This window comes from Micropterus dolomieu, linkage group LG18, assembly GCF_021292245.1.
Source record: "Micropterus dolomieu isolate WLL.071019.BEF.003 ecotype Adirondacks linkage group LG18, ASM2129224v1, whole genome shotgun sequence".
In the NCBI taxonomy this organism is placed as follows: Eukaryota; Metazoa; Chordata; class Actinopteri; order Centrarchiformes; family Centrarchidae; genus Micropterus; species Micropterus dolomieu.
Window position 1 is genome coordinate 34,308,362 of NC_060167.1, and position 25,840 is coordinate 34,334,201.

Sequence of the window (25,840 nt, forward strand, 5' to 3'; positions counted from 1 at the left end):
ATCGTCCTTCCTCTACCCTAAACTTATCTACGCTCATTTTCTTCAATAGGGCTGTGGATTCTTACTGATAATGGACAATGTTCCACTCCAATAATTTGTTTGGATATTCAACCAGCTATGACAAGGGCCTATTGTAGTCTGTTGTTTAGTCAGTCAGATTATCAACAAGCCCTAACCTAAATCACAAAATAGGTTGGTGTCAATGCATTTCAAAGTGGCCCATATAACTGTTGAAAAATTATTCATTGAACTTTCTCTTATCGGTCACCTCTGTTGTTGAGGTTTGGTTAAAACGAGACGCCCCTGAGCGTCTCACACTGACGTTGAAGGGTACCTTTAGCGTCAAATAACTACGCTTTGGCTTCATTTGGTTCATTCAGCCTTACGCAACATACCGTTGAAAGTGTTTCCAAAACACATTATTATATCAATGAATACCCACCGAATCACCTCAACCGACCCAATAGAAACTTCCATACCCCGTCCACAGTAGGGCTGCAACCAACGATTATTTTCATTATAATCTGCAGACTATTTTCACGATTAATCGACTAATTGTTTACTTTGTAAAAATTTCAAGAAATTCATCTTCAGATTGCTTCTTTTGTCCAACCAACAGTCCAAAACCAAATACTCTTCGTTTACTGTCATAAATGACAAAGAATATCAGCAATTCCTCACATTTAGGAAGATTAAACCAGCGATGTTTCACATTTTTGCTTTAAAAAAGCAGTGAAAAGATTATTCGATTATCAAAATAATTGTCAATTAATTTTTTTTCCAATTGACTATTCGATCAATCGACTAATCGTTACAGCTCTAGTCCACAGCCTACAATAGCCAATTAGTGTCCACAAGTGTTTTAGTCCCCTTTTTTTGATGTTTACACTGAGTTGTGCTGATGACTGGCACAAACGAAGACACACGCATAGTTAAAAAAAATATACAAGAATATTTTCCATAGACATAATTATATATTGTCAAATATAAAATGCCCAATGCCGGATTACCAGCATAGCGCCGTTGAACTTTAAGCCCTGAACATGACACACACAATTAGTCCATGCTCTCTGGAAAGGTAAGGCCAGTTCAATTGTATGACACATTTCATCAACAAGTAAAACACAAAACAATATAGGTTATAAAAAGATAAATATAAATTGAAGATTTAAATAGAAAATAAAAACAAGATGCAACATTTGAGTAAAAGTTACAGTGCTCTGTAAGATGTTAATCAGAAGCCTCAGATTTGATTTAATAAAAGGCAGTGGTCTCGAGCCTTGACTTGAACTGAGAGTTTCAGCAGATCTGCTGCCACAGTTTTGTGGTATTTATTTCCAGATATATGGTGCATAAAACTGCTGCATCTTGATATTTAGGTCTCTTTCTCTCTCTCTCTCTCATTATTTTTTTCAATGCATTTTTCAAATCAGTGGCTTTATTAGCATGAAAGAAAACAATTTAACCAACGCATCCAAGTATTTAACAGCGAAAACGCCCAAATGTGTGAGTGTAATTAACTTTGTCTGTGTGAAGTATGCTACATGCCCTCCTAATAGTTTAGTTAGTTTCTTTTCACTGTCATCTACCTCTGTGAAGTTTTTGAAATAAAAAATCTAATTTCTTAAGGACTTGCACTCCGATACTTCGGTATTTGTCACATTTTAAGAGGAAGTAAATCTTTGTCTCTGCCTCACCTGTCGTGCAGTGACCACAGACTCTTACATCTGTTCACAGCCAGCACTTCTCGTGTCGTCCTTTCTCTCTGGCTAGATAATGGTCCCTGAGTCATTATTTGGTAAGGATCCAAGGAGGTCACTTTGTGTTGAAAAGTGGTGGGGACATAAGGGCTCAGATTAGGAGCATGGTGATACATTTGGGTCACAAACGTGGCAATGTTGCTGGAATAAATTAGTGGGGGGTCTAGATGATTTTAAGCATCAAACTCATAATTTACTGGATTCTGGAGACATTTTCTGCTCCAAGTTATGGTGTAAATGTCTTATTATATGAAGAGAAACTATATTTAAATTCCATTGCATGTTTAACTGCACAAAAAAAACCCTTTCTAAAAGCATTTTCATTTGTTAGTTAACATTTCTTGCTGCAAGTTATTATTCAGAACATTTTTGACAAATGCTTTCAAAAGTTAGGGGGACAAAATCAGCCAGTTTAAAATGCATCCCCAGCGTAAATTACAACTATGTCAGGATCTGTCTGCTTCTGGTTTCATTGGTCCAATGATAAGCATCTTTTGTTAATTTAACAATTTGCTTTTTACCTTATTTGATTAAGGTTGGAAAGAAGTGCTGGTCTGTGGTTGAAAATTATTTTGTGATATTTGATCAGTAGTTTTCAGGACCAGCTGATAGAAGATTTATATCTTCAGTTTGTAGTGCCTGAAATATTGCAGGCTTGATTTGACATGTCACCAAAACTTAAGTTTTGTTTTTTTGGAGGGTATAGCCAATAACAGTATTCTTCTTTGTATTGTTCTTATTATATTATTCTTATTATTGCTATGGAAACTGGCACCGCTTATAGAAGAAGCAGCTGACAGCTCCTTCAAACTTCGCTACAACTTCAAATTAGGGCCTTGCATTTCAAAGACCCTTATGATGTTAAATTGCGAAGCTTTTTAGGGGTCATCAAATCATGAATTATAAAAAAAAGTATTAACTGGACTCCAAACTCTGACTCTGGCCCCAAACTTCACGTTTGATAAGAGTTTCAATATCCACATGCCAATGTTCACTCATAATAATAGCGCCGCCTACTGATTGAAGACTGTATTTAACTCCCTTGCCGCAATGACACAACTCACACAACAGGCTGAAGCGCACGCCGATGTGCAAGAGGTTAAACCAGCCAACACCTACATCAGTGCGGCACATGCAGGAGGTGTGAGGGTCTGCTCATCGCTGCTTGTAGCTTTAATTTTTGCATTCATGGGACACTCGCGCCTAAAATGAGCTGATCCATTCTCATGTCAGAAATGTTGTTGCCAATATGCTGTTGCCAGTTACCTGAAATGATGTGTATCAAGTGCAAATCAATCTCTCTCAATCCTCTGCTCTTGTACATGAACAAACAGCAAACTCATTCAGCATATCCACAGAAAGTGTGCATGTTTTGACATTACCTTTGTTCTTTTTTCTTACATGTGCTGTGATGCTGTCTTCACACCAGGTAATACAGTTTTCTATATATTTGTGTATGACTGAATGTGTTGAGGGCGGCACGGTGGTGCAGTGGATAGCGCTGTGACCTCACAGCAAGAAGGCCACCATCCAAAGACATGCGGCCTAGGTTGATTGGTGACCCTAAATTGTCCTTAGGTGTGCGTGTGCCTGCTTGTTTGTCTATGTGTGGCCCTGCGATGGATTGGCGACCAGTCCAGGGTGTACCCCGCCTTTCGCCCGATGTCAGCTGGGATTGACTCCAGCCCCCCGCGACCCTGTACGCAGGATAAGCGGTTGACGATGGATGGATGGATGGATGGATGAATGTGTTGAGCTGAACAGTAAACAGTCACTGGCCGTATCTTAAGGCTAAGAGTGCAGGTACTTTTTATATCTGTGAGCTGTTTTTAAAGCTGCATTACCTGATATTTTGGCCAGGTTTTTTGTTTATTTTTTTCTTCTTGAGGTTTTAAACTAGATCAGCAGGGAACATCTGGAAGGGTAGGGTCGACAAGTATCACAATATTTCTCAACTACTTCATCATTAAGATGCTCTGGAGCAAGACACCCCAAACTGTACAAGTAGAAGAATGTAGATGGGGTGATGTTGGCGCAATGGAGAAGACACATGCCTTTGTGTGGGAGACCAGGGTGGCGACACATCCTCCAATGTGTCCCTGAGCAAGACACTCCAGAGGCGTGCAACGTCTGATACACATAGTACTTGTAAGTCAGATACAAAAGATAAAAGCATCAGCTAAACTGCTGACTAATTAGTTATTATTGGAATTTTGAGGACACCCATATTGATCATTTAAAGCTGAAGAAATCTGACAACAATATTTGGTTTAATATTTGTCCAACATAAAATAAGAAATTACTGCAATTTCCTGAAACGTTTTTGCCAAAATATTAAATTGAAACTAATATACCTTTGATCATAGGTATGAATATGAAGCTAGCTTTAATGGGCTGCTCTAAACTCCAAAACACTTTGATATCCACATTCCTCTGGATTTAATTTCCAGTGCAATCAGCCTTAGCAAAATGTTTACTCATACTCACAGTTTCACAAAGACCCATTAGTCCAATTGACATAAGCCAGATTGTACATATTTACATTGAAAGCAGCAGTGCAATGCATGTAGATGGCCTTAAAATTGGGCCAAAAGTGGTAGCACTCAGCCATGGTGTCCATTGTTTTTATGCATTTACTTTGTCTACCGTTTGATTAGGATAAGACTGAAGTAATGATTTCTTTATTTACCTTTACTTCCAGAGAAATTTGTTCTGATTCTGCTTGGTTTAAATACTTACAATGTGATAGGCATGTGTCTCTCATCCAAAATGTTAGTGGATTAAAATTAGAAGTGATTAGTCAAAATAAAATAGTAATGAACGATGTGTTCATGTCACACAGAATGTTTTTGGCATCTGGAGAGCTGTCTACATTGATAAGCACAGACCCTTACTGGAACTTGTACAGTAGTTTGTCATGGACTCAGATGCCACCTCTGCTGAATGTTGTTCACAAGCAAATTGACAATGACAATGCTGTCAGAACTTGACAAGACATTTAGCTACTCTTTCAAAGGTCCTTGACTTAATAACGTTTTTCCCACTCCCCAAGTTCCAATTTCTATTTATATCTAATTTGAATTTCAAAAGTGTAGAAGCTCGCCATTCCAAGGAAGAAGAAATTTTGTCCTTACACTCTTCTGCCATCTCGCTCTTGTAGTTTGTCTTTGCTATTGTTTTTCTGAGTATATTTCAATAAAGCACTTGACACCTTTTACAAACACACTCACACTAATCCTCGCCAAGTTGCTGTCGGCTGGTTATTGTTTTTTCCCGTGTGTATTTAAATTAAAAAGAGAATGTTCCTGTGCTTCATTATCTTGACTCTCAGTTCTGGTTTGCCTCTCTGGTCACTAGACTTTCTAGACTTAAACATTGGTAGCCACAGCGCCTGAGCAGCCAATTAGCCTTTAACGTCAACTAAGTGCCTTTGTCAGCCTGAGTGATATTTCACTCTGACTTTCACTGAATATTGCAAAACCCAGCAATCTCCTTTCTGCAGCCTTTCTTTGGTGTAGACTGCCAAGAACATTAAAGGACCATAATCATGACATGTGTTGAGCTCATAGACTGTATATAAGAAGTGGACGTACTCATTGTGACGTCACCCGTTGGCTTATGGACTGTGATGGAGCTAACAGCCGTGTGTCGCCATGGTAACGACTTGTCAATCATAGATAATCACGCCCTGGAGCAACCTCTGCTTTATTGTCTATTTTCCTCTAAATGGGACCATAATTTACTAAATGCACATCATGTTGTATTGAAGAAGACATGAAACTAGTGATTGAGACCATAAACTCATTAGGAAAGTGTTTACTGAGGTAATAAATCAGCTGAGAAGTAGAGTCATTTGACCATTATTTCTAATGGAGCCGGACTTCTTTTTCCAACCAGGAGAGTCGCCCCCTGCTGGCCATCGGATAAAATGCAGGTTTAAGGGACTTCCGCGTTCGAATCAGTTTGCTGACCAGAACTTCCCACTTGGTGAGCTCTTCTGAGCTCTTAGCTTTTCTGATAGTAACAGATGTTTTGTCTGTCATCTTTGTAACACAGTCTTCAAAACCCAGTTTAGTGCACTGTCAACTGTAAGATGAAGAACATTTCATAAAGCATTACATATGCTATACAACAGCTACAGTATCAAGAACTACATGGAGATAACAATGTGGAATGTGTAAAACCCATCGTCTAACCTGATACATCCATTCATACCCATTATATGTCTGCCATGCTTAGGATGTTTTACTCATGTCAAAGTAGATTGAAGAGTAGTGTTAAAGAGGTCATATTATGCTTTTTGGCTTTTCCCTCTCTTTTACTGAGTTATATATGTTTTTGTGCATGTAACAGGTTTGCAAAGTGAAAAAGCCCAAAGTCCAGCCCAAAGGGAGTTCCCATGTCCCACAGAAAACTCTGCTCTGAAATGCCTGAAAACAGCTCGTTTGTAGTCCAGCCCTTTCTTCCACTTTGTGCCGACGTCATAAGAAAACATGCGTCATAACGCTCGCCTAGCGGCTAGTCCGACACGCCCTCAAAAACGCCGGTGGAAAAACACTGAGCTGCAGCACACACCTCTCCTCTCCCTTCCAAACACTAGCTACCCTCCAGGCAGTCAGTGGACATAAAGATGTTACTGTGATGTAGAGACAGAGCTCAGTTATGACTTTATGTATGAAAGACAAATTTGTTACAAATGAATAACTCACCACTCTGAAACTCTTGATCCAGTCCATGTTGCTAAGTTGGTAAGGGGAACATATACAGCTTAACCGAAGCCGTGTTTACCGGCTTCTCAGGACCCGCCCTAGTCTGCTTCTAGTTGGCTAGTAGTCTTTAACTAGCTACTGCGCATGTCTAACTCCCAACCAAGATCTTGTAGAGGTAAGATGTATCACTCCATAGCTAAAACGAAGCGTTCAACACACAGGGTGAAAAGAGGAGCTGCAGCAATGTGTGCAGTATGACAGAAAAATATGGTGTTTTTTGAAAATGAAACCATGTAAACCTGTTCTGGTACAACCCCTAAATAAAACGATGAACCTTAAATGAGCATAATATGACCACTCCAAGTAACTGCAGGTAAGTCGTGATTGGATCCCTGGCTCACCCGGTCTTGCATGTTGAAATACCATTGGGAAAGATACTGAACCCCAAATGGCTCCCGATGACTTTGCCGTCTGTCTATGAAGGTGTATGAATGTTTATTTCTGTTTTTATGAATGTCTGTGAATGGGGTAAAGTGTATTTTGATGTGAAACCAGCAGCTGAGATACTGCACTATGCATCAGGCTAGTGTTGCGTAGGTGCTATACCAAACATTACGCTACCACATTACATCCTACTACCTATTAGGGGTGTAACGATTCTTCAAATCCACATCCACAGTTAGTTCAAACCTAGTTATTTGGAGGCACGGTTTTGGACACGGTGGATATTTTACAAGCACGATGTAACAGTGAACACACCAGTGCAAATGTCATTTGGTTGCTTTCAATCCATACGCAGCACATCTAAGCTGTTAAAAGAATCATGGGTGAGTATATAGTATGCCTTTTGTCTCTTATTCAATTATTGGCTTTTCTTTGAACTAATCTTATAGGTTTTACACTCTAGATACTGCTTCTCTTGGATATAGTCAGTCCTCCTCACTTAAATACATAGGTGTGTGAGCACAGCACACAACATAAATTAGGATCTTTACATAATGTGTGAATAAACTTTCGCATATTACTTGAGTGTGAAAGCTGTACCTCCGGTGTGACCAATTCTGCATCAGCACTTTTTTCTTCAAAGAATCAATTTGAGAAAGCCTTTCCTTCCAGTGTTTGTAACACTTGCTCCATGCTTGTGTATGTGCGAATTCTGTCATTATTAGAATGTGCCAGGCAGTGTTAGCCAGCCCTGCTGGGAGGGCCACACTGGGAGTCTTGGCCTTCTTCATGATCACTCTCTTGCTCACCTCATTAAGTTTCCACCTCTAGCTCAATTATTCACACCATTTAGCACTTAGTCAGTCCTTCATTCTGTCTTTCTCACCCTTTCGCTCTGTCTCTTTCGCTCTGTCTCTCTTTCTTACCTTTTCCTCGTCTTGCTCTTTATATTTACCCCGTTTTCATACAAAGTTTTAGTCATCATTTTAGTGGCACTGGGAGTAATTTTCAACTGTTATTTCACTTACCACTGAAAAATAAATCTTGCATTTTGCAAAAGAACATCTTGTTCTGGTTGTCTTAGCCCTTATGAATATATTCCAGTAAGCTCGTATCTGTAGAAAGTGGCTTACAGTGGCCTTACTATTGTAGGGTTGCAGGCATGTTGCCACAGGGTACAGGTATAAAAAGAAGAAAACCAGAACAGCTCCAAGTCCAGTTTGATGACCTGAGACTGCAGATTTCTGTCTTCCACTCATTTGAGGATTTCAAGTGACAATAGAACTCTGAAAATGGTTTTACATCAATTTTTACTCCTTCTGGATTCTGGTTATGAAAAAAGCTAATTAGCACAACGCTAAAAGCTATCAACTCTTTCACATATTGGATGAAGTAGTATAATGCATTGCTGGGTGATTTGGTATTGAAGAAAGTAGATCCAGAGACAACTTTTGTTGCTGCACAATACCATGTTTCTTAATGATGTTTCTATTTGTTTTTTGTTTTACAAAAAAATTCTTGCACACCACAAAGTCGAACAAGTCTTTATACTTTAATGACAGAACAGGCGTACCAGACCTTCAGAGTCATACAAACAATAATAAACATTGTGAAACGGTTGCAGTGTAGTTAGGTTTAGACACCAAAACTACCTTGGTTAAGTTACATTATGTGCAAGTTATGTACGTAAGTTAAGTTATGACATCACATTATCATTTTCTTTAATCTTAGACTTCTGACTAGTATTGAGAAATATTAGTTCGTGTAATGCACTTGATTAATGGTGTGTTGCCTGATGATCATGAATTCCCCAAACAAATGTTGTCATGATGGTGTTTTGTCTTTGTTGCCAAGTTTGCATTGCCTTTGAAACCCAACCTGCTCAGAAATCTCAGAATAACCTTCAACTGTGTGATATTCAACTGAATCTGAAAATACTGTTAGCAGACTTTTCTCTCCAAATAGAGCACAATACATGGTAGCTCAAAAGTTTCTGTATCCCATCAATATCAGCCTTAGCCAGTGTCAGAAACTGCCCGTTCAAGCGTGGCGCACAGTGGCAACACTGACACAGATGTTGGTCAAGCTCATTAAGTAAATGGGCCAACAATTGATTTCAGTCAATACCCTATTACCAGCGAGGGGGTGCATCCGAAGCAGGCTTCAGGGGAACAAGGTTAACAGCTTGAATAAATGTAGTGTGTTGGGCTTCAGATAATGCCAGTCTTTGCAAATGTATTGTGCATGAGTTTGACTAACTATTTAGGGAGCTACTGTAGATCAGAGGGTTACCTTCCAGATGAAAACAATTGATTAGATGTAAAAGGCTGTAGCAGCTACATCTGCTAGGCTATTCTGTATGTCTGCTAGTGGCTCTATACCTTGATCTCTGTATTTCTTTCTATTCAGCATCAATTCATAATGCCTATAGTCACTTAGTATACCTACAAGTGTGTCCTTAGTCATGCAATTTTTTAATTGTTTACAGAAACCGTTTGTGTTTAAATATTTGAATTAAAATTATTGATGATATGAATATGAAGGTAACATATAGTGGGTTGGTTTTGTAAGTATTGATAGTAAAGAATGCTTATTTTCTTTCCTCTGTCCTACTCTGCAACTTTTGCTCTCTAGTCCAGCAGTGCTCCTTAGAGCACCAATACATGGTTAATTAAGTTAAATTATCAGCTGGCCTAATTGGCCATGATACTGTCAGGGTCAAGGCATATAGAACATCCTCTGGTAAAATGAGCTAGTTTGTACTTGTTCTCAGATGAACAAGCAAAGGGTTACACAAGGCTCCAGTGGCTACCCAGATTTCTTTACACACTAAAGTGCTGGCTGGATAGCATACATTTAATCCAGGTGGTCAGAGAGAGATCCGCTCTAAAGAATTGTTAGGCGGTTACTGGAGCTGTGTATTTCCATTATATGCTGCATTTGTGATGAGATATTGAACAGTAAGGAAAAGGTGTATTTAGTTATTTCTGAATATATGGCCAAATGTTCAATTTACCACAGTGCAAGTAACATCAGGACTGAAATGATTGTTTGTAATTCAGAATCAAGACATTCAAAATGGATTGTTCCTCTGGGAAACATGACTCTATTCAGCAAACATCAAGGTAGTCAACAATCGATATATACAATATGTTGTGAATTTGACAAAATGTGTAGTACAGCTCTTACTACCCAGAACGCTGATTAAAGACAATGTTGCAAAAACTTGCTTCATGGATTTAAACACTCAACAATGTTTTTTAAACCATCTCTTTTCTGCCATATGGTTATGGTAAAACAAACAGTTAACAATTGTTGTTGGATTTAGATGGGAAACAACCTCCAGTCTCCAGTGTGAACGTTGGATGTGTTAAATTCATATCCACCACTTCACTGAACCTTTGCATTGGACATAGATTGTGCATTGCGGAATTGTCCAATATGAACATAATTTAAAGTGATACTGGGGCTAAAGGGAAAGGACAGGATTACCAAAATCAAAAAGGGTTAATCCTCTGGGGACAATGAGCATGTGCAGTAAATGCTCAAGAATTTGCCAATTAGTTATCTTATGTGCAAAACTGAAAATTTGATCTAATTATGGCTTAAGCAAAGCTCAGGTGTCAATCAAATTGACAGAGATCCTCTGAGGAGAATGACTGTTCTTTTGCAAGTTTAATGGTAATCTAAGATTCTGATGTTCCATGTGTACAGAAGAAGAAGACTATACTTGATGGTGCAGCTGCAAGAAAGGTCAGGGTCACTAAAAGTCATTAGGATTCATGCTGTAGAGATGGGCGTCATATGAATAAATCCAACTAATTAAACAGAAGTCTGGCCATCAGTTTTCAGATAAGGCCATCTTATCACAGCAAAGAGTCCCTTTTTTTCTCCTCTGTTTCCTATGTGGAAACACTGTGACATTGTCAGATTCAAACAGCTGTTATGGGTGGGCAGCGTGTCACGATAACCCCCATCCATTACATGGTTCCTAATGGACTTTTTGTGCAGGGCTCTGGCAGTAAACATGTTACATTAGGAGGTCTTTTATTTTCAGGAAGCGAAGACGTGTCCAAATCAGTTTCTGCTTGCCCTTTGATTTAGTGTTCCAGAGCTTGTATGCTGCACAAGCGCTGTACATTTTACCAGATGCACTGGTGTAACGCCCTCAAGACATGAATATGACTATGTTACAGATATGACAGCACAATGTGCCTGTTATAATGAGCTGTCTCTGTGTTCTTGCAGTAACACAGAAATGCCCTTGCACTACTTTTTTTGTGTAATCTTTCCTAAGAAGATACACTGTCTTTTATTTATTTAGGTAAACTTCCCAGAAAAATGAAAGGAAAAAACCTAGAGGGATGATAGGCAGAAAAAGGTAAGCAAATAGGATAATTCAGGGATTTTCAAAGTCTGTGACTGCAGGCCTCCCCTCAGACAAAGCTTGGGAAACGGCGCCCCTCCTCCCCACATCTTCAGTTTACTTGGTAAGTTTTTCTCAATTCATGGATGCATATGGGATGATGATTATATTATTTGATCACATAGACACTCTAATAAAGCTGTTTGACATAACATGTGACCAAATAGTTTTAAAGAAAGGTCTGTCATAAGGCATTTATTAGTTTCTGACTCTGATTCTATGTGATCTCCTTTTGATAACTAAGGCAATAAGTTATGTAAGATTGTTTCACTTCCATTCACTGAGCATTCCCTGGTATAATTCATAACATAATTTTTTTTTTAAAAGTTAAAAAATAAAATTAAAACATTTGGCTCTGTAAAATATACTTTCTTAAAAAAAAAAAAACTTCCTCAATGCACTGCTGTTTTTCTAAAGCTGATTGTATCCTATAAAATACACAGAATTTCAGCCTTTCTTATGTGTTTTAAATGTAGTACTTACAGGAGATTCAAGAGCACTAAACTGGGTTACCTGTCAATAGGAGATTCGAGAGCGCTAAATTGGGTTAGCTGCCAAAAGGAGGTTAGGAGTCCCTAAAGTGAATGTACGGTAAGAGACAGGAATTGGTAAAAATGAAAGTACACTCTTAACAAAACAAGGGCTGTAGTTTTACTAGCAGTATAGGGGTAAATACAGTCAGAGGAAAGGGAGAACATGAAAATAAAAATAATTAATTATCTTTGAAAATGGTATCTATAAATAATTGTTTGAATATTACATTTTACAGAGTTGACTTGCAGTGTAGTTACTTATTTCAATTACTGACATAGTGTTTCCCTGATTGCTAGCTGACACACAATGCACTACACTTGGCCTGTCACCTCTGAGCCCTGTTGTTCATAATTTGTCACAATATGCTGTCTTGTATGGTGATGCTCAGAGTCCTTGTCGAAGCCACTGTATTTCACCTCCTTGGTGTGGTGTCAAACTTGTCTTTGTCGGTCTTGGAGGTTGTGTTTGGTCCTCCCAGTCCAGTACAGTTTGCTAATTGGACCACTAGTTAATAGCACAACTTACAGTTAGCAGCAGTGACATGTATAATAATACATACCAGCTCCTTCTGTCTGCTTGTCAAAGTGTCCTCGGGCACAATACTGAACCCCATACTGAACTGAGTGTTCAGTTGGCAATGGTATGGGATCTATTGCATGGTAGCCATGGTAGAGTACCCATTCGTTCTTTGAATCTTGGTCAACTAGTGACTTTAGACCTGAACCTTGGGATCTTAGAGTATGTGAAAAGTTTACATTTGTTGTATTAAGCAACATCATTACCAAATTAGATCAAATGGATCAACTTAGTAGTGAAGACCATTGGAGAAAGGATGCAAATGAATCCAGAGATTAAAGTGATGAAAGAAGTTTAACTTCAAATGAATCTGTATTCGAGATAAAGTTTACAAAAACATAAACTTGATTGTTATAGCGCCACCATGAGGTCTGAGTGCCATTTTCTTAGCCTGAGTAATGGGTGGAATTTGCAATCCACCTGCCAATTTTGATGAATTGTCGTCCAGTAGTTGTTGCTGCACAAACTGTTTAAGCAGAGAAATAAAAGAAAGAAAGAATAATAAGAACAAAAACAACAGATTCGCTGCTTGGATCCCTAAACTAGGCCTGCAAGCAGGTATCATCGGGGTCCAAGTCCCCCCGGCGGAAGCAGTGCCCTGCGACCTGCAGAGGCCGTGCAAGTCTGACCTGCAGTCCCACAGTCTGTGTGTCTGGGTGGTGAGGATGCTTGTATTTGTGGTATTTGGCATCAAGTGATCACTACTTGAGAAATACCAAGAACAATATTATTTAGGGAAGGGGCTGCTGCCATGGGAGAATACTAAGGCTACAATAGTTTGTTTTTCTTTGTGTGTGTGTTTGTGTGTGTGGTGCGTGTGTGTGTGTGTAGCTGGCTGAGGATGACTCCTGCCTGTGTGCTCCTGACAGCCCATAATGAAGGTGTCTGCTGTTCAGTTAGCTGAGTCAGACTGTTTCTATGGGATCTCCAGCCAGGATCGCACAGACACAGTGAACAGTCCATTTAACACTCCTCTGACTCCAGCAGAGAGGGGTTATGGGCCACAGAGTGGAACATGCACCTTGTGTTCAATGAGGGACAAGGAGACAATGTAATGAAATCTCTAATATTTTGGGAAATACTTTACTGTATCGTCTAACTCTGAGGCCAAGGATATTATCAATATTAGTTTCATCTTTCTGTGTCCACTACAGAGATGTACTCCATGTAGATGTAGCTTAGCACAAAGAGTGGAAGCAGGGAGAAACTGCTAGCCAAGTTCTTTCAAAAGTAAAGCTTTAATGTTATATTGTATATTGTTTTTGACCAACAACAGCTGGATGCATACTGCATTAAGCATCTCAAAAGTCCAGTCCTCTTAGTAAAGTTTTATAGATTGAGCATACGGATGTATTAATAGAACTGTTTACCGTGTCCAAGATGGCTCATTTATTTCATTTATTTCTTAGTAGATCTAATGACTCAAATGGTGACAATACGAATGTCTTAATGTGTTTCATGCTCAGTAAATATTCTTTGTTTCTTATGAAATGGTTATGTAATAGAAAAAGGTCTTTTGGGTCCAAGCACTTCACCTGACCTTTAACTCTTACCTTTTTGAGCATTTACAAATTATATATACAGAATATTAGGAGAAAAATATATAGCATATTTTAATTAAAATAGAATAATTACATGGTTTTCTCTTCGTCCTCCAGTCCAGAATATCGATCTGGAAGGAACAACATGCAGCCTCATTAACAGACAGACACACTTTAACGCACTATTGCAGTTAGATGAAAGAGGTGAGTATGAGTGTCGACACTCCTACTGAGCTGGCTCAGTGGGGGGTTGAGTAACCCATGGTTGTATTTATATTTTTCTTTTACTTTCATTTAACCTTTACTTAAACTGCATTTAGATGGACATCTCTTTTTTCCAAGCCAAGCCAGCTACATAGCAGATGTTACATATTAAACAGTGAAGAACAACACACACACACATGAATAATTTAAGATGATAAAAGCTGTACAAAATGCATAAAGGAGCATAAGGGAGCCAGAGCCCTAACAAGCTGATGCTATAAACATTGGGCACTCTGTGGCTAATAGCTTTGCAATTTGAGATGCGAGTCGAGAATGCGGCTCCGTGTACATCAGTGAAACAACCACAAGAATGCTTTAAAGTGCTCTGCTGGAGGACTGCTTTACTGCAAAAATCAAATGCATACAGCAGGGAAATCATTTCAGCAATGTAAACTCAGCAAATGGTATTAAGATGTGTTACACCCATAAAGTTTGAATGCTCCAAGGTCAGAGAATGTGACTCATATTCTAGTGGCTATATATCAGGGGAAAAGTGGCATCTCATCTGTTGGTTGACATTTCCCATTACATTAAATGTGTGCATGCAATGGCTTTTGTCTTCTGCATAAAGTCAGACTTAACCACTGACAATGAAAACTACTATAAAGAAAGCCTATTTCAGAAAATAAATACATTCAACTAATAAATACAATCAAAAATGTTGATGTAATTTAGGTCTTACGGATTATAATGCTATAAAGCTGCACAAATCAATATTTCATATAAACATCGGATCATGAGACTGTATGAAATGTAAAAAGGGTCACTTGTAATTAGAAACCCAAAAAGAATCCTCCCCAACTCTGTAGTTTCCTCTAATAATCTCACTGTACACTGCCAGCATCAAACAGCAGACGAAGTTAGCCACTAGCTAGTAATCTATAGAACATCTAACAACTAAAGGGCCAGATATTTTCCTCAGGAACTGGTGGAGACCAAAGCAGAGCTAAAAGAGAGTGAAAATTAAACGTAAATACATCAGGTGAACACAAACTCCAAAGAAATGCTAATGTTGCTAATGTTTGATGGGCGCATTAATAGGCAACTGTTTGCTAAAGTTGTTCCCTGTGACAGTATTATAAGGTGATAATATGTTGTATGGTGTTGTTTTGGCTCAATTTATGCAAATATAAGCAATTTATGCAAATATAAGCATTCTACATAGACATAAAATAATGTATTTTTGTGAAATTGAAATGGGTACCTGGTAAATGTGATATTTATATGTATTATATTGATATCCTTTGCACATTTTATTCTGTAGTTAAATATTTTAATTATGCATTGATATAGTGATATTTAATGTAAAAGGTAGACAGGGTGAATGTTGGCCTTGCTGAATGTCAGCCTGCATGCTTTGTAGACAATAGTAGTAGTCCATGTTCATGTTCATGTCCATGTTCTCCCTCATCCATCCCCACCTGCCTTCTACCAGGACCAGACATACCTCGTGTTCAAGCACTCTTCACCCTTCAACTCGATCTTTATATTTTCTCACTCTGTCTGTGCACTCTCTGCTCTTTCTCTTTCCTTTAAACTCTCTTTTCAGTCCATTTATCTCATTATGGTCTGGCTATCTCCAGTGGCGTTGAAAATGAAGTGTTCATCTCTCTTCTCATCAATCTCCCCAGCCCAGAAGTGCCTGAGTCCCTCCCTGCATCACAAAATGATGACTGGCACTTTTACTTGTTTGGAGAAATAAGTGTGGAGGCTAAATTGAATTTTAATGGATTGTGCATACCCCCAGTGAAAGCTGCAATCCATTACTGAATGATTGTAATGTTATTTGTTGCCAGTGTTGATTTATGGTACGTATAGTGTGGAGGGCCAAAGGTGGGCACATTAGGGAAGGAAACTGCGTGGTGTGTTGATGGGTTTTTAACTATGGCACAGTAGAAGGGAAAAGACGAAGTTCAAGACCATACTAGCTGTTTATCCACCTCCTTTTGAAGGGAACAGAAAGTAGCTGTCTTAAATCCGAGTGGTACAGACCTAGATCAAATGTAGGTACCGTGGATGGAACAACCGAAAACTGTTATAAGTTTTTTTTGGCACCGGCTCCAGGAGGAATTTAATTGGGTGCTCCCTCCACTGAATCTGGCAGGTGATATGTTATGAAAATGCAAATCACTGCATGTAGAAGTGGAGGATCTCATGGTATATTGGCCAATGAATTAACACCAATATCAGAACTGAATGTTATGAATGAATATTTAAAGAGATAGCAGGTGACTGTAATCCAATAGACTTTTTGTTAAAAACAGCCCATACTTCCTCATGGTGTGCTAGCTCTCCGTTTTTTGCATGCTCTGAAAAAACATTCTGGTTCCTACACAGCCCTGGATCTGTAAATGAAAAACAAAGAAAATTGTGTAGACCTTGCCACCCGGCATTGTTTCAGCCAATCAGCAACAGGTGCTGTTAATGTTTGTAGTATAAAGTTATATGAACAGGCAGGAGTGAAAGCTGGAGAAATATCCCAGATTTGAATGTTGGGGGGCAGAGCTTTTGAGGGAGCACTGATGGGAGGGGTGTCTTTGTTTGGCAGTTGAGTTCAAATATCAACAATACTTCTGCAGAATAACTCCCTTTAACGCAAATATGCTTTAGTTCTGCTTTTGAATGCTAGTTAACACTATTCATTCAAATACTATGTAGAATCTTTTTACTCCCAATTCAACAACTCTACGTCCTAAGCCACAGACGCCCAAGCAGAAAACACAAAAAAACACAAGGAACAATAAAATATGCTTAAATACTGAAGTAACAAGACAAGAATAGTAGCGAGGACAACACACAATAAAACAGTAAAAGGAAAAAGGAAAAACCAGAAGTTGAAACAGTTAAATTATGAGTAAAAGAGGGCAACGTAAAACTGGGAAGAAACTTTCCAATAAAAGTCCATTTGTAAAACTTATTTGAAAAATTAAACAGCTTTGGTTAGCTTGAGATTCTTTTCACTAATGTTTAGCAATCATCCAGACTGGAGAAAGTCTTACTTCCCACTGTTTAAACTGCGGTTTTATTATATTACACAAAGTGTTTTGTCATCTGATAAAGCTTCAAACTATGAATTTCATACTCAAACTGGCCTTCCTTCCACGCCCACATCAGTGGATTGCTCTGTTTGGTCTGGAAACCCTCTAAAATTTCAATTACTTTGACAAATGTACATACCTTCGTACCTTGAATAAATTTAAGAATTTATTGGCGACGTCTCTGCACAATAAACCACAATAAAAACGCTGGAGTAGTTTATCAGTTTTCAACAGTTTTGAAAACTGTGAAAACTAAATGAAGCTCAGTGTAACTTCAGGAAGACTATCTGATGCCTAATTTTATTCTCTGCCCCCACTTCTTAATCAGCTGACTATGGACACTACTCTTCCGGTTAAACCAGCCAGCCTTTTGCCATGATCTCCATCAGCCAATCATATTGCTGCTGTCAAACTTCTGTCAAAATCTGTTCTCCTTTTAGTACAGAACTGCTGCCAATGTCATTTGCATTACCTATCTTGTTTTTTTGTTGTAGTATCAAGGTGATGTCCCATTCTGTAGGCTTGCCACAGACTCTCACAGGCGGTGTGTTGTAGTACTGTGCACTGGACAGCGAGGTTCCTGTCTTGATCTTATGATTTGATGGCCAATGTGACCTGCATTAACAGAAATTTGGTTGATTTTATGCAGTTGCAAGCAGTGTGTGACCACCAGTGTCAGTTCCTTCTTGATATATGTTGACTACCCAGGCTCAGTCCATGATTCCAGTGTTCTGTAAAATAGTCCTTTGTACGCTCATTAAACCTTACAGGGAGCCAGTGAGGGATGCAGCAGCAAGGTTCAACAGGCACCATGCAACAGCCTGTCCTGTGGCTGAACGGGCATTTGGCATTATGAATTTTTGAAGGCTCTGGAAGTGCACCCTGCTTTTGCAGTTAAAGTCATTGCTAGTTGTGCCTTTTTTCTGCCTCAGAGATAGAGAAATGCTGGAGTCTGTGGAAGAGGCACTGGGACCAGATGATGGAGGTGGTCAGCCAGACCTGCAGTGTAATGGGCAGCTGTGTGGGCACATTGCTGCTGCTCTTTATTTATTTATTTTATTTATTTATCCATAACATTATTACTAATCAGTTATTAAATATATAGTAATTTATCCATAACATTATTACTAATCAGTTTTTAAATATATAGCCTGTAATTTCTCCATAACCATATTACTAATCAGTTATTAAATATATAGTAATTTACCCATGACAATGTTATTTAACTTGTTGTTAAACCCATTGGAAAGTTTAAGTTAGAAATTGCTTTGTAGATATAAATTTTCTTCCGTCAGTCTTCATAAGTGTTTTTTTTTTATTATAAAACACGACATAGATTTCTTTTTTGTCTCTGTAATTTTAGTTTTTACATCTTCTCCACAATTTTCTCTAAAAGATTTAAAAGCCTCTCTCTTGCCTGATGCTCTCCTCTGCCCTCTCCAGCAGCTCCAGGATGGGGTCACACTGTTGCCTTTTAGGCGGTGGCCCTGGCTCCTCTACCCCTGACACACTCCCTGGCTCTGCCTGACTCTCTGGCTCAGATGGCACTGAGTCAGGGGACGGTCATAGAAGGGTTCTCTCCCCAGGCTGAGGCAATGAGGCATGGAGGCTATATAGTTGGCCTGGCACCTATTGCCTCATCCATTTGGGAGAACTGCTGTGTTTCAGCTGTGGGCTCCCCTAGACTGCCTGTTGGTGGGCTCTTGCACACCTTGCAATTTATATAAAACATCTGTAGTGCACAATTTGTGTATTGTTCGTTTCAAATGCTAAACACAACAAAAGCAAAATACTCAAAGAACAGTAGCCAATCTTTGACCTATGCTTTCATTATCTGGGGCTTGAGTTAAATACAATAAATCCAAACTTGATATAACTTTATAAAATTCTCCCACTTCTTGGCAAGTTCAGGCTGCGAGGTCCATCTCCTTCAACACAGCTTTACAAAATGTAATAAGTATTTTGACAAACAACATACAAATTTAGCAAAATGCCGGACTCGCAGGCGGCGTGTGGGCCGCGGTTTGGATCCATCCTCAGCTCTGCGTCTCAGAAACGTTTAAGCAGCGGCGTGTTTAGCATGCCCCACGCTGACTGGTTCTTTATTTGGCATTTTCTGTGTCATTATAGCCTATAGTGCCTATAGGCCTACTGTTAGTATATGATTTATATAATGTTATTGTATTTCAAATCTGACCAGCAGGGTTTTTCTTTTTCTTTTTTAAGAGTTAAACGTAATAAAAAAATACTAGCAGAAAGCAAGGATTGAACACACAATCCTCCGAATGGGAGTCCTGTGCACTACCAACTATAATTATATATGTATATATAATATAAATGGTCAATTGATGATGTCCTGGCTCATCTAATGAGTTGAACAGAATTTGGCCCGATGCCAGACTTATTTGCCTACCCCTGCAGTAGAGGCTAGCATTGTTGTGCTACCTGTGCCAAGACACTACGTAAACCAAAGCCTAATCTCTGTAGCGGATGAAAAATCTGGGCCGCTTGTCCACAAATGTGCAACCCTTTGCAAGAAATGTAGGTGTTATCTTTGATTCAGCATTAAATTTAACAAATATATCAATTTTGTAGTCAAAGGTAGTTTTTTTCATCTGAGGACTATAGCAAAACTGAAATTAATTCTCTCTGTCAAGGACTGTGTAATGAGTTGACGTCAGTAGTTGACGTTACACATGGCTGTAATAAACATGAGGTATGGGTTCCAAACCAGAAACAAAACCTGTCACATGAACCTGATGGCCATTGATCTTAGAAAAATGGAGAGGTCAGCAAGCATGCAGAACTCTGCACCACCGGGTAAGACGCCGACAGCAGAAACAGTTGATCAGTCATGAGTTACAAGTTTGCTATGTCAGAACAAAGTGTTTCCATCTCCCATTTAGCGAATTTACTCTTTTTCGACAAAAGCAAAACCCACCTCAAGCGAGCATAAACACTTTTTTGTGAAATTAAGAATAAGAGTTTCCATCAACATTTTCTAATGCGATACTTCAAAATGCGCATAAAAAAAACGTTAGATGGAAACACGGCTAGTCTCACATGCTCTTATATCCTATAGAACTGAACATTGCAATTATATATATATATATATATATATAAATGTTTATTTAAACAGGAAAAGTTTAAACACAGTCTCTTTTACAAGGGAGTCCTGTATAGCACAAGTAAAACACAATTTTTCAACCATGAGTTGTAAAACAATACATTACCGTAAGTTAAAATAAATTCCACTCATCATTATCATTACATTTACATATACGCATTTGGCTTTTATCCAAAGCGACTTACATTTGAGGAACAACAAACATAGCATAAACAAAGCATCAAATACAGCTGTCAAGAGCACTAATAAATACTAGTAAGAGCTAATAGCAGAAATCGCATCAATGGGGTAAATATCTAGGGAAAGCAGTAAGAGTTAACAAAAAGTGCAATCAATACAGGATAATTGTAAGGGGATAGAAGAAGAGCACAGGAAGTGCATGTTAGAGGTTAGGAGTTAGAGGTGTTGTGAGGAAGTGTTCTCGGAAGAGATGAGTTTTCAAGAGCTTCTTGAAGTTAGAGAGGGACGCCCCTGCTCTGATGGCGTGTGGTAGCTCGTTCCACCATCGTGGTGTCACAGATGAGAACAGGGACTGGGATTGTTTTGTGTGAAGGGATGGCAGAGCCAGGCGGCGTTCGTTGGAGGAGCGTAGTGGCAATTGTAAGTCGCTTTGGATAAAAGCGTCAGCTAAATGTAAATGTATGCGAACATTAGTGACTTGAATTTGATTCTGGAGGCCACAGGGAGCCAGTGGAGATCACTGAGTAATGGAGTGACATGAGTCCTTTTGGGCTGATCAAAAACCAGACGCGCTGCTGCGTTCGGAACCATTTGTAAGGGTTTCACCGCACAAGCTGGAAGACCTGCTAGGAGGGCATTATTACAATAGTCGAGGCGAGAGATAACCATGGCCTGTACCAGCAGCTAGGTGACATACTGAGTGTGGTAGGGCCTGGTTTTTCTTATGTTGTATAGAGCAAAGCGGCATGACGGAGAGACAGTAGCAACGTGGTCTGAAAAGAACAGCTTGTCATCAATCATGACACCCAAGTTTCTCACCACCCTGCTTGAGTGATGGTTGAGGAGTTCAATAACACATACAGTAACATTAAACACTTTTACATACACTTTAGTGCAAATGTCAAATGGTATATTGTGTAAGGGGCCAGAAATCAGAAGTACAGGTGTCCAGAGTAATATATTAGGACTACTTCAAACTATTTATAGCTAGGTAGATATTGCTATTGAACTGTCTAAGCTAATGCACACTGCCACTTGCCATAGTTACGACTTTAAGCCTAAATTAAACTAGTAATTGTGGTGCAACCCATAATAGTAGCTGATTTATTTACACACAAACTAGTAGTTACTTAACCTCTAGTGTGGGCTTTAGGAGATAATACAGCTGGGGCAACAGGCTGCCGGTGTGGAATACAGGAAATGGTCAAAAACAAACGTGCTGATTGGCCCAAAAAGCGCTCTGTGCATCTGCATTCGATTGCTCTTCCTCAAGGACTCTTGTGGACTGAAACTAAATTGAGAGAACTGAAAGTGGAAATACACTTGAACACTTGAATTTTTAGTGAGGCTCAAATATAGTTTCAGTTGCAACTACTGTACTTGTACTTTGTGCTTCTGCATCAGAGAGGAATATTGTATTTTTTACTCCACTTGATTAATTCTTAGAAACCAGTTACGAGTTACTTTGTAGATTCTGGTCAATACACAAGTATTATCAACAATTAAAACATGATATATAATTATAAATCGACAGTATATAGGGTGGTTAGATTGGCTCCATATTTACCTGTTGTAACATTGAGGTGATAAGCTGATGAATGCATCAGTGGTTATAATTTATAATTTTGAATGGGCCATTTTGCATGAAGAGTGCTTTTTCTTTTGATACTTATGGTTTATTTTGATGCTAGTACTTGTGCACTTTTGCTTGGGTGAATCTTGAATGCGGGGCTTTAATTTGTATATAATATAGGATTACTACACCGTGCTATTGTTACTATTACTTTGGTGAAATATCTGAGTAATTCTTACACCTCTGACTACAAGGGTAATGGGCATTTATTTGAAGGCATATTTGTTAGAGAAAGGTCTGTATTAAAAAACCCCTGTCCGATAAGGGTATTTGCTTATATCTAGCATGACACCTATCGTTTTACATCTTCTCACATTTCCCCGGTTCTTGTACCACATTATGAAATACAAATTCTACACTTCCTATCAGTTTCAGTTTAACTGAAATATGTCTATAGAATTCAGATGACTAATCCAGACATATGAACGGTTCTTCCCAGTTATCTGTGTCAAGTCCTGTCCTCTTCTGGAAACAATAACAAATGAAAATAAAGTAAATCAGTCATCAACCAGTTAAAGTAATTGGGGACCTCATCAAGCTAGTCATGGTCATTTGACCTCATTCAGTATGTTTAGGTCTCAAAAAATCAGAAATCACAAACAGTTTTTGTGATAATTTTCCTACGATGAGCTGGTATATTCTTCTGCCACGAAGATCTCACAGATGCAGGTTTCCGTGGGTTTTGGGGGGAACTAAGCCATTTCTACCTAGTCACTACAGTCCATGTCTATGGTTTAATAATGTATATACTGGTGGCAGTGTTTTAGTTTCACAGTTTTCTACTGCTCACTGTTCTGATTTTCTTTTCCTGTATTTTCACTCATAGTCGACCTTGGTATTTCATTCACGGTATCTGGTCATCTTAATTCAGATCACTGCCAGCAAATGACATGCTTCTGGACATTACAGGCCATTTGTGATCTAAATAAGTATTTCATTCTGACAAGGACCCTCCTCACCCCATTCACCTCCAATTCATGAGCTCGTGAGAGTCCACTCCACATCACATCCAGTTATCGTAAGCATTCTCTTCATCCCATCACCACCACCGCAAGCTGGCTAGACTCCAGCAGGGGGTATGCTATACTACACACAACTTCACCAACACCTTAAAATATGATGACATCACAGTGGGGTCAAATCACAAAAGGTCAAACACATTTCTAGTCTTTATTGTGCACGTGAAAAAAAACCTTAACTCAGAATGTGAAAAGAAAGTCTCTCCTGACTGAACTTAATAACCTTACATTTTTCAATCGTTGTGGAGCTTTTCCTGCTTTCCTAAAAATTCCTCACAGCACTATGCTGTAATGTTCATGGCTGACCTTACAGTATCCCTTTGTGTAGCTCTGGGAAAGCAGCTGACCATAATATCTTGAGATTTCTTTCTCAGATGGAGGCTGACACTCAGTTTAGCTAATCTGGCACCAGCAGCTGGTGTGCCAGAGGGAAAAAAAATCAATTAGAAATCTCTGCTAGCACGCAAACTTTGTTAGTGGAGTCTCCGGTGTGTTAACCAGCTGGTGGATCCTATTGTCTTTGCATCTTAACCCAGCTCAGGTTAGCCGTCGTGTAAGTAATTTCCTCTCTGAGGATCTGCCATCTGCCAGTGATAAAACATTCGGTCTGTGGAGGGGAGGCACCCTGGGAAGGAGTTAGTCAGATTGTCTAGACAATAAGATGCTCCACAGTAATTTTTATCACATATATGCAGGTGCCCCTCCAGAGACACTTCCTGCTACTCAAGGAAGTTTAGTCTCCAAGGAGGGCTTAAACGTGATTGAGTGCCAGTACTCTCAAACTAGAATAATATGTTTGATGAACTTAAGCAGTTATTCATTATTCACTATCTTTTAAAATAACTCCTGAAAAGACATTTTTATGCACTTGCTGTTGGTTTTCCTCACTACTAATTATGTATTTTCCATATTTCATTATTTTCCATCTATCCATCCATCGTCAACCGCTCATCCTGCATACAGGGTTGCGGGGATTTCATTATTTTTGTATTCCATATTTCCTTGTTCCCATTTTACTTCCCAAACATAGCAATATTCTGATTTTGTTTTAAATCCCATCTGTCAAATTTTACTGGGAGTTCTCATTTTGACTAAAACCCCATAATCTCCTTCTTCATTTTCCTAAATAATGTGTGCCTATCAAATTTGGCAAAAAAGACAGACATCTCCAGAAAATAACACAGATTGGTTAACTGATAGATCAGCACAAGAGTTGGAATGGAATTCCATCAGCCTCAAAGAAGCATTTCTTTCTTTGAAATATTTGAAAGCATGAAAATCATCAAAATTGGAGATACAAGGACTATGACAGATATAATTTACTTATTGACTCTTCACTACTCACCATACATGGGAGAGAATATACACCATAAAAACCCTTGCTGAATTAATTGTGAATGTTCCATCCCAATGTTTGGCTTTTTTATTTCTTTCTGGTATGTCATCCTCTATATGCAAGCTAAACCCATGGTTAATGTTATGGACAGAAGACAGAGTTAGTGGGATATCATTAAAAACTGGTCTTTATTAGAAACAAGTAAGCCAAAGGTGACGGTTAGGGACTCTCCAAAACTGTAGGTAAGACTCTCTCCTCTCTGCCTGCTTGTCGACTGACTGACATCGCTTTTAGAGTTTATGAGGATGCATACATTTGTAAGGTAACCCAAGGTTGAGATCTTTATTCTGTTTCATTACAGACAGACTGACTCTATGTAGAGAAACAATTTGGCTGTCACAAGAGAGGACCATCTTTCCTATACACTCACTGTTAGCCAATCCAGACCTCCCATGAACTGTTTGCAAGTGGATCTGGAGTGCATCACACCACAGTTGGATGCTGAATAGCATCTCCATCTGGAGAAATTGAATTTCCAAATGGCAATATGTTAGGCAGCATTTCAGCTGCCAGTGAAGGACTGTCACCAAATGTTCACCAAATGATTACTAAGATGTACAACATTTACTAAATCCTAAATCAAACTCATAATCTGATTGTCAAAATATTTGCTCCATACTGTAGGTTTAAAAGTAACATTTACGACAATTTTCATAATTTTTTTCAATGTTTTCTGATATAACATGAATAATGTTTTCAGTGATGATATTTAAATATCACTTGCATGGTTGAAAATATCAGGATTTTGGGGCAAAATCTTTATGGCAACACATGTTTTATTTTTTATATAATTTTTGACTATTATCCAGATTTTTTCTTATCCATACATGTAAACACACTGAGGTATAAAACATTTTAAATCTTAAAAATACTAATTCTGTATTTTTCAGCTCAAGAACAAGGTAGTCTCATGTAATTTACAATAATTCTAATTTACAGTGTTGGATGTTCATAATAAATGTGGCCAAAGTTTCAAATAGTGAGGTAAATGTATGTAAAGGTAATCCCTGTGAGCTTGTATGTTGTTCCTCCTGGGTTTATTAGGTTTCAAATGTTTTTGCATCCTTTTGTGCTAAATTGATGTCAGTTTGGCAGGGATGTCCTTATATGGTAATCTGCTCATAATCCGCTTCAGGAACAGCACCCCCACAAAGTACACCACTATCCATCCGCTCAGGCTCAGTAATTCGATT

The 25,840-nt window shown here is 38.7% G+C and overlaps 1 protein-coding gene and 1 long non-coding RNA gene across 2 annotated transcripts in view; one reads left to right on the top strand and one right to left on the bottom strand.

Moving 5' to 3' along the window:
* The window catches only part of LOC123987480 (receptor-type tyrosine-protein phosphatase gamma-like), a 323,656-nt gene that overhangs the window by 241,333 nt on the left and 56,483 nt on the right, over positions 1–25,840 (top strand). The window lies entirely within an intron of this gene.
* The window catches only part of LOC123987483, a 44,796-nt gene continuing 35,494 nt past the window's right edge, over positions 16,539–25,840 (bottom strand). Inside the window, exons 3-4 of the long non-coding RNA XR_006829139.1 lie at positions 17,765–17,907; positions 16,539–16,599 (exon numbers count right to left, since the gene is read on the bottom strand). This is a non-coding gene — a long non-coding RNA (uncharacterized LOC123987483). The remainder of the gene's footprint in view (positions 16,600–17,764; positions 17,908–25,840) is intronic.